Source organism: Moschus berezovskii, chromosome 7 (assembly GCF_049115385.1).
Source record: "Moschus berezovskii isolate FMDL1 chromosome 7, NW_MosBer_1.0, whole genome shotgun sequence".
Classification (NCBI taxonomy): Eukaryota; Metazoa; Chordata; class Mammalia; order Artiodactyla; family Moschidae; genus Moschus; species Moschus berezovskii.
Window position 1 is genome coordinate 20,788,844 of NC_142466.1, and position 10,184 is coordinate 20,799,027.

Genomic DNA, 10,184 nt, shown 5'->3' on the forward strand with positions numbered 1-10,184 from the left:
AGCAGATATTGAGGAGGGGAGTGTGACTGAACACATGGATGTGGGCATGAAGTGTGAAGATCTTTAGATTCCATATTAACAGCTCCCAGAAAACATTCACCACAGAACTAAATAAACCCCTGGTAGTGATTTCTGTCAACAGCCACTTCAAAGTACATAGGATGGGCTTATAAATGAAGTGGTCATGATGGCAGATATAGAAGCTCCATTCAGGCTGCTTTAACAAATACTAATACCACAGACAAGGTAGTTTATAAACAATAGAAATTTATTTCTCACAGTCCTATAAGCTGGAAGTCTCAGATCAGATAGTCAGCATGGTCAGGTGAGGGCCCTCTTCTGAGTTGCAGACTTCTCAATGTATCCTCATGGAGTGAGCTAACTCCCCAGAGTTTCTTTTATAAGGTCATTAATCCCATTCATGAGGTTACCACACGTGTGATCTAATCACCTCCCAAAGGCCCCATTTGCTAATACCATCACCTTGGACATTAATTTTTCAACATATGGATTTTGGGGGGATACAAACATTCAGACCATAGTAGAAGCTATACGTATATTCAACAACACGGGCTTCACATCACCAAGGCTGATCTAGTTATTGCTGCAACCTGTTGTCCAATATACTGATGTTAGAAAACACAGCTTGGTTCCCAATATGTGGCACCAATTTCATGGAGCGTCTAGCTCCTCACACACTGGAGGGTCTAGACTTTGGTTCACATAAAATAGACATGTATTCTAAGAGTATGTTTTCCTTTTTCACTCCTAGAAATTTCCACAATCATATGAGGTCTTTCAAAGTGTTTTTTCACTAACATTGAATCATATAGCATCTCATGAGACCAGGGGAACACCGTATAGCAAACAAGGTGTGGGTATGCACTCAAGACCACAGGATCCACTTAACCATTACCCAGAAGATGCTGGCCAGACAGAGCATTGAATTGGCTGTGAAGATACAGATGAAGTACCAGCTCAGAGGCATTATTCTCTAAGTACAGAGTACCTTCTCCAGAATGCACTGAAATAAAGAATTTTATATGGCACAGTGTCACTGAATAAGATGAATACATTAAGTTCAGAAATCAACTGGTAGATGGAGTAGGCTCATTTATCTTCACTCCTGGTGATGCCTTGGGGAACTTCGTGCTTTCTGTAACTACAGTTTGTGCTGTCAAGGGTCCTGCGCTACAACAACACATTTATTTCTATCCAAATCTGAAAAGGAGCACACATTTTGAGTTTTCTGTTTCCCAATAATCAAAAGGATCATCCCTTTTTCCTCAGGAAGACAAGCTCTCAGAAATCCTGAAGGAGCTGCTCTTAGGCTGTATGGAGATGTGGAACTTGGCACAGTGATGACGATGTTAAAAAAAAAAAATAAAAACTGCCAAATTCCTTCCTCAGGAAGGACTTGCTACCCAAGTGTCCGTTCCGTTCGTTCCGTTCCGTTTCTCAGTCATGTCCGACTCTTTGCGACCCTGTGGACTGTAGCCTACCAGGCTCCTCCGTCCATGGGATTCTCCAGGCAAGAATATTGGAATGGGTTACCATTTCCTTCTCCAGGGGATCTCCCCGACCCAGGGATCGAACCCGGGTCTCCCGCATTGGAGGCAGACGCTGTAGGGAGCATCATCAGTAGACAGCCGCCTATAGTCATCTCCTTCAGGGTCTGCCACAAATACAGAGAACCATCTGAAGTCACACCATTTTCCCTAGCAACTGCCTGGAAACTGAGCAAAGTGGACAGGTAAACACCCAGCAGTCCTGACTCAATGTGGGGCAGTTCTGAGGGTACTTCAGACAGCTCTCTATCAGTTTGGCCAGAGATTTATCAGCCCTGTTTCACAATTCAACTACTTTCTTTGCCCATTCCTGCTTCCTCCCTTTTCTTTCACAGGCCTTGATAACTTAAAACTCTGAAGTGTTTCAGGTTCTGCTTAGTAGATTCAGCCTTTGAAATTTCCTAGCCAAAATTGTTCACTTCTGATTATTAATAGTTTCATTTCTCAATTTTCTAATTCATTATTTCCCTAAGTATTTTCCTAGGAAACCGAATCCCATTAAGATATTAACTTTTATTCCACTGTAGTAGAAAATCATGATCAAATAACTTGATAAATGCTGGGTAAGATTAAGTTAAACGAGTTTTCTGACTACATGTCCAGACTGTTTGACCTGAAAAGGAACCCATCATAATATATATATACACACATATTTTCCATCTTGTGAATCCATAAGACATCAATCCTCCACCCATTAGCAGTGATAATCTCTCTGGAAAATAAGTAGTCATGTGGCAATTTTTTTCTTATAATTTTCCAGGAACTGAAATAAGACTTCATAAGTAAATCATGAAACTGAAAACTAAAAACATTTGTAACAGGAGTTACAAGACTCCTTTACGGCAGCTGTGATTTTTACCCTTTGGAAACTGGACAGAGAATTAATGAGCATAAAAGATGCTTAGAGACTAATGTTTAGTTTTAAATAATTTTTATCTCATCTATCTTCCTTATATTAAATAATTTTTTGAAAATTGATTAGACATCCAATCAAATATAATTCAGTTAAATATTATAAAATCAGACATTTTCAGCATATAGTAACAATTTCTCAGTGAATGATTACTATTTTTCATATACTCTTTAAAAATTACAGATGTTGGATAATTCATGTACATTTTTTACCCAAATGAAATCCATTTTTTCTTTAATTTTGAAAGAACTTATAGGTGGAAATTTTTTTTGCTCTTTTCAAAAATGTCTCTTCATATATGTACAAATGTTCTTTTCTTGAATAAATGTGTATTCTTTGCCAATTACATTTTCCTTGCTATTCTACATTGAGAAAGGGACATGTAACCAAGTGCATTACAATAAGACATGAGGAAAGTTTTCTGAGACACATTTAGGAAGTAGGTCCTTGCTGCTTAGAAACAAACAGGGGAAAGAATGGACTTCTTTTCACTGAATACTTCCAACTCTAGATATAACACCTGGAAATTCTAGAGTTTCCTTTCTACTAGCCAGAGGACAAAATCAGGACATGGAGGGTAGGGCCAAGAGAAGCTGAGCTATAACCTCCACATTCCTATCTTGATTCCATCTTGTACCTAGACTTCCTCTTACATGAAATAAAATTAAGACTGTTCACACTGAAGTTTTCATTTTAGGAGATTTCAAATTCCTCTAGAAAAAAATCTCAATAAACAGAGAACAATTGATATCCCATTATAAAAACTGGTACATTATATATTACAAAGAATAAAATGAATTTTGAGTTAAACATGCTATATGAATTAACAATTAAGAAGCACAGCTTTCATAAGAAGTTGTCAGTCTTGAACAAATGGGTTTTTTTGATGTTCTCTCCCCTACAGAAAAAAAATGCATTATATATGTATGTTGACAAATATGTCTATATAGAAAAAGTATATAAAAACAAAAAGAAGAGAGAAAATTTAGGATATTTACCTTTTTAAGAAGTCACTGGTAAGGTCTTACAGGACACTATTACTTCATAGTACTTATTTTTAGAATTAGGGTAGGCTTGATCCAGTTTCAGAACTAGTCTATTGATAAACTGTGGATGTTTAGAAACCAGAGGTTGTTCATTGAAGATGCTAAGTTGCTTCAGTTGTGTCTGACTCTATGTGACCCTATGGAACATAGCCCGCCAGGCTCCTCCATCCATGGAATTCTCCAGGCAAGAATACTGGAGTGGATTTCCATGGCTTTCTCCAGGGAATCTTCCCAACCCAGGGATCAAACCCACATCTCTTATATCTCCTGCATTGGCAGGTGGTTTCTTTATGTCTAGAACCACCGGGGAAGCCCCTAAGATGACTGCTAAATAGGGACTTTAGAGTGGTCAGTAACACTACTTGAGCTTGAAGCCGGCTTTCTAACACAATCCTTCATCCTATTTCTGAACCCCAGCTCTTGATACTAATTTGAGAATGTTATAAAGAAGGAACAGCATGATAAAAGAGAGAGAGTGAAAAGCATATATAAAATGTACTTTGAATGGAAGAATGTGACTCAACATTGCCCTAGAATACATTTAGCTTAGCCCCTTTATAATGAGCCTGAATAAGAAGCGTAGATATTGAAATCTTCAAATTAGTACATGGCTATATCTCTTTGTTGAGGAGTGAAATAACAGATGGACTTGTCAAAGTTCTTAAGAGGTTATATTGGTAGCCAGAGACATATATAGTAGGCAAATTGCATCGTGGTAGAGATAACTCAAGGTAATGCCTTAAAAGGAACCCAAAATTTACTTAGGAAAAAATGGTCTTGATTTATCTATTAAAAATACAGAAAACATATTCTACCACTTCAATTTGGCAATGCTCCTTTAAAAGCAGCTGGACTGCAGAACCACAGCAATTGCTGAGGCTGACATGAATCTAAAATCTTACAGCCTTAGTTAAAAAAAAAAGGAAGAAACTACTGGAGTTAGTTCAGTAGTCAGACGACTGCAATTAGCTTTGTAAAGAAGTCAATGAGACCTTCTTAAAAGACATCTCCAAAGTCATCACGATGCTCACAGATGCACTGGAGATAGTTCTACACATCCAGCTGCTGTGTGAAAACAAGAATGCTCCCTAGATGTCTGTGTGCTCCAAACAGGCTTTGAGTTAGACCTGCGACATCTCCAGGATGATCAAAACATGCTCTGTTACCATCGGTAAAGAGGACTTTGCGACTGAATTAAAAGATCCTTTCTCTCTACAGTTCATTGAGAGGCTCTTGGTCTAAGCCCCTCCACTATCTTCTTGCTTTTAACCCTTCTGCCTGGAGGCATGTATGTGTGTGTGTGAGTAACCTTTAAATTAGCATATAATATATTCAACTAATTACCAATTTAAAAAATAGTAGTACTGAGTCTAGTTTGTTGACTTTTATATTAAGCTTTTGTTTCTTTTCACCTTGACTTTTGAAATGGAGCAGAGAGCGGGGGACCCATTTAGAATCAGGAAAGAGCCAGAAGTAAGTGTGCAGAGCCATGATAGAGAAATTCTCTGTGCTTTCATCAGGCAATGCTTACTGGCCACTTGAATGCAGAAGTATCTTGTGCAAAAGTACAAGAGGGCATACCATAGTATTTTTTAGTCTGTTATTTCACCTAAAACATGAGCCCCTTAAAAGTAAACACCCTCAATTTTGTAGCCTTTGTCCCCAGAACACAGAGGTATGCTACAGATGCATTAGTGAGCAGTTTTCTTTTCTCTCTAGGAGGTATTAGATCATTTGAGAAGGAAATATGTTTCCTAAGATTATCACACATATGCCTGAGTATACAGTTACTAATATCATGCGACGAGTTGACTCACTGGAAAAGACTCTGATGCTGGGAAAGGTTGGGGGCGGGAGGAGAAGGGGACGACGGAGAATGAGATGGCTGGATGGCATCACCGACTCTGTGGACATGAGTTTGAGTGAACTCCGGGAGTTGGTGATGGACAGGGAGGCCTGGCGTGCTGTGATTCATGGGGTCGCAGAGAGTCAGACACGACTGAGCGACTGAACTGAACTGAACTGAATAAACATCCTTGCTGTTTTTCGTTGTTGATGCAATTTCACATTCATTCCTCTCTCTTTGCTTGTGAGGATGGAGCAGGCACAGAGAACAAGAATTTCTGAATTCCTTGCTGCTGCTGCTAAGTCACTTCAGTCCTGTCCGACTCTGTGTGACCCCATAGACAGAAGCCCACCAGGCTTCCCCATCCCTGGGATTCTCCAGGCAAGAACACTGGAGTGGGTTGCCATTTCCTTCTCCAATGTGTGAAAGTGAAAAGTGAAAGTGAAGTCGCTCTACTAGATCTCAAAGCACTTTAAATACCTCTCATAGAAGCCTTTAAGACTTTACAAAATGTCAAAGAACAATTAATATAAAGGTAACATTTTCTGTCTGAGAAAGTATCAGAGTATTTCAATCTTTAAAACCACAGCTGATAATTTTCTTAGACATCTGGTAATCAATAAAAATTCTCTTTAATATCTTTAATAGATAATATATTTGGCATTTGATTCAGTAAAAATTAAACTTCTCTTGAATTTTGAAAAACATCATGTTTTTCTGTTTATAACTGGACATCACTACTAATAAAACATATATTTACGTAATTGACTAAATCACTGCAAAGAAAACTAATTTTAAGCTACAAACCTTCACACTTTTTAGTCAAGGATGTTTATTTTACTTTAGCATGACTTTCAAGCACCCTGGTTTAATTTCAGAGAACCTAAAGTTATGGCTTGTGAGGTATTTAATGACAGCTGGTTTGATGCGAGCAACTCCTCCCTGGCTGTGGTTTCCTCTCCCCGTTATCACAGAGAGATAGGGCTTACCACCATTCTGCTTAAATTCTTCAGTTTTCTGCTGTAAAACTGTCATCAAATGTTCTATAGCCTCCTCCACATGCAGCCCATGGAGGTCTAGAACATTCTGTGGCAGTAGGGAGGCACTGACTTTCTCAAATATCTCCACATCAGCAAGGTGATTAGCTTCTTTCATCTTCTGCTCATGGAGACTACCCTGCTGGGCATAAAATGTGGCAACGTTTTTCTTCCCCATCCAATAAGCTTCTTTTGCCTTGCTGTAGCATTCCATCCTCTTCTGCTGGTGCAAGAAAGCCTATGCCCTGTAGTCATCATACTCTGGGTACTCAAAGTCCTGGAAAGATGGTTCACTTGGTATATCTTCAGTCTCTTTCAATTTCTTTGCCTTTTTCTCCTTAGACTTCTGTGCATATAAGAAGTGACACAGAATATCAAAGGGGGGCTGAGCTAGTGAGACACAGAAATGATTAACCTTGGCCCCCAAGGAATGGTGGGATATAAACAGAGAGCTATGAGCAAAGGCCATTGGGTCTCTGTGGAGATGTAAGCTGATGCTGGGTTGAAATATTCTGGGAATTCATGGAGAACCAGCTGGAGACCTCCACAGAAATTATTCAGTCTGAAGAAATATCTACTGGGTGAGGATTTTCTTTGGTGGACATTTTGTGCTGAGCACTTCAACGTACTCTTGCACTAAGATGTCATTGATTTTTCTGAGTAACTTAATAAAATATAAATTCATATTCCAAATTTAAAGAATATGGGGAATAAAAGATATGCATTCTAGTTTTTCCCAAAATTAGGATTCATATGCTCTTCAGATATCATACAGAATTCAAATCATTGAATCTCTAAAGTGACTAACACTTATTGTAAAAATATTTTCCTTCATATTGTAAAATTAATGAACAGAAAACCTCAATTAAATAGAGTCAGGAGACCAGAAGGGGGAGCTCTCTCTCCCTAGGATGATTGCTGAATCCAAAAGAAAGATGAAAGACTCTTCTTTCCTGGCAAGGATTCAGCCAATGAAAAGTCTTAGACTCTTTCTTTACTACAGCCCTCCCAGCCTCCTTTTCTCCTCTATAAAAGCAGTTTCCTTCCCTTGGTGTGTGGGGACTTGCATAGAGATTGCACGGTTGCAGATCCAAAATTGAAATTCTTTGTCTGAGAAATATCTGCATTCCGTTTGTTTCAGGTCAACATTTTGGTGGCCTGTGCACTGAACAGAGAACACCACCAATGGCTCTGCGGTTGGTGAGCAAACAGGTGCAGTACCCAAAAGCAAGCTCTTTGCTGATCAGTGCTTTTCTGGCTACCCTGGAATTTGAAGGCATGTCTTTCTCCTGGGGGGCTTCACAGGTGTCTCAGTGGTAAAGGATCTGCCTGCCACTTTAGGAGATGTGGGTTTGATCCCTGGGTCAGGAAGAGCCCCTGAAGAAGGGAATGGGCACCCGCTCCAGTATTCTAGTTTGGAGAATTCTATGGACAGAGGCGGAGAAGGCAATGGCAAGCCACTCCAGTACTCTTGCCTAGAAAATCGCATGGACAGAGGAGCCTGGTGGGCTGCAGTCCATGGGGTTGCTACTAGTCGGATACGACTGAGCGACTTCATTTTCACTTTTCACTTTCACACATTGGAGAAGGAAATGGCAACCCACTCCAGTGATCTTGCCTGGAGAATCCCTGGGACGGGGGAGCCTGGTGGCCTTCCATCTATGGGGTCACACAGAGTCGGACACGACTGAAGTGACAGCAGCAGCAGCAGCAGCATGGACAGAGGAGCCTGGCAGGCGTCTATGGGGTCCCAAAGAGTTGCACACAACTGAACGGTTAATACTTTCAGACGTTATCTGAGATCAGTTTAAAATTTCATCTTTACTGAATAAGATATTCTTTTATACATGAGTACTTTTGGCCCTTTGGTCTGATTTTGACATTAGACTATATTAAGTAAACTGGCTGAGAAGGCTTCCGTCCATCCTTTGGAAATAGGGGCTCATTCACTGAAGCTGTGCCAGTTCAGCAGTCAGCCCATTCCTTTGGAATAGAGGCTGTTCTATGAGAAGTGGCTAAAAAGCCTTTGGCTTAAATACTCTAGGGCCAAACTGATCCCTTAGAACTGGCTGCTATAAAGGCTTCAGGCTATTTGAGTTGCAAGGTGTTTGAATTGAACTGTTTGAGCTATAATCTGTTTAAGTTGTTTGAAAATTGTTCTTTTAGTTTAGAGAAAAGGCTCTGACAAATGGGATCTAAAAAAACAATATACTTAGTTTTCTAAGTATATTGAGGGCTCACCACCACCCCCCAACAGGGACCTCAGACAAATTTTTGCTGATAAACCATGATCTTTCCTTATGGCCATTTCTAAGTAAATGAAGGAACCTGAGTAAAGACAGTTTAGAATATCAATGGCCCTTATGGGGAACTCCTGAAATCCCCAAACTAAATTCTCTTGAAGCTTCATTGGGCTACAATATCTCTAAAATTTCCAGAAATTAATGGAGAGACTATTTCAATTGGTATTTCAAGGCTTCCAAATATTATTGGAGCTAAAAATTGCCAATATGCAAAATAAGATTTTAAGATTAGCTGAGGCAAAAAAAAAAAAAAGATTAAAATTGTAAATGATTAAGAAAAGATGAAATGGCTCCTGAAGCCTCAAGCTTTTTCTCCTTGGCCTCTTCATCTCAGGCTCCGCCACTGGTGCCATCTTGACTTTCTTGGCTTCTCGGGGTCTGATTTTGCCTCTGACACCATATTTCTTCTCTCTATGCTGCCTACACCTTCTCTTTACCTTCAGTCTACCCATCCTAATTCTCTCACCAAATTTCCCTTTTCTCTGAAACTCCCTTCCTCTGGTCTTATCAGAACCTGTCCATTTAAAATTAAATCTTTTGAGGAGGTAGAAGTTAAACTTTTAGCTTCTTATTTTCTCTGGACAAAGCTGAAATATGAGCCACAGTCACAGATATTCCCAAAGTAACCAAAGATCCTCACAGAATTGCTAAGGAATTGACTATAGTCATTCTAACCTCTCAACCTGGTTTCTCTGACTTATATCAGCTAATTTATTTACTTGTCTGTTAAGGACAGGGCCAACATTGGATAAAAACTGGCAATTGGGAAAAATCCTGAAGGTTCTTAGAATTACAACCAGGAATCAGCCCCATAACTTGTTATGTAATCAGGCCCAGGCAATTTCTAGGCAACTTCACTGAGCAATTCCTAACGCTTTTCTAAAGCTTATTGATTGGAACAAACTTTACTCTTGCACACAAAAATTTGCTGAACCTGTTCATAGCTATTACAATCAACTTTAGATTTTTTAAAATTCTGGCCTTATTTCAGATGTTGATTCCACCTGAGCAGCTTTTAATTCTATGCTTATTAATGGGCTGAACTGGGACCTTTTTCTTCTAGTAAAAATACCAGGATGGAATGGAAAACCATGTCTATTCCAGATTTAGTTAATCTTGTGAACCAGTTTTCTCATATTCTAGATGAGTCACCTCAAAGGAAGAGCACCAAAATTTTTAATCTTCAACTCCGTCAAGTGAAGATACCTCAATGAAACCAAAACTCTCCTACTTTCTAATATTATTGCAAAAGAGTCAGGGCATTGGAAAAGAGATTATTATAAACTTAAGTGCTTCAGTCATTTTCAGCCCTCTAACCAGGCTTTGCACTGTCCTCCCAGTTCTCAATGATGGAGCTCCAAAGAACTACAAGAATTCTTTTTCTCTGTCTCAATTGACTGGGAAACATTTATTCAGGTTAGGGATGAATCTTTTCCACTCATAATTGACACCAGAGCCATATTTTTGGTGC

The 10,184-nt window shown here is 39.3% G+C and overlaps 1 pseudogene; it reads right to left on the minus strand.

Annotated features, from left to right (window-relative positions):
- Positions 1-6,210: 6,210 nt before the first annotated feature.
- LOC148777279 (NEDD4-binding protein 2 pseudogene) lies at positions 6,211-6,624 on the minus strand (annotated as a pseudogene).
- Between the last annotated feature and the right edge of the window lie 3,560 nt (positions 6,625-10,184).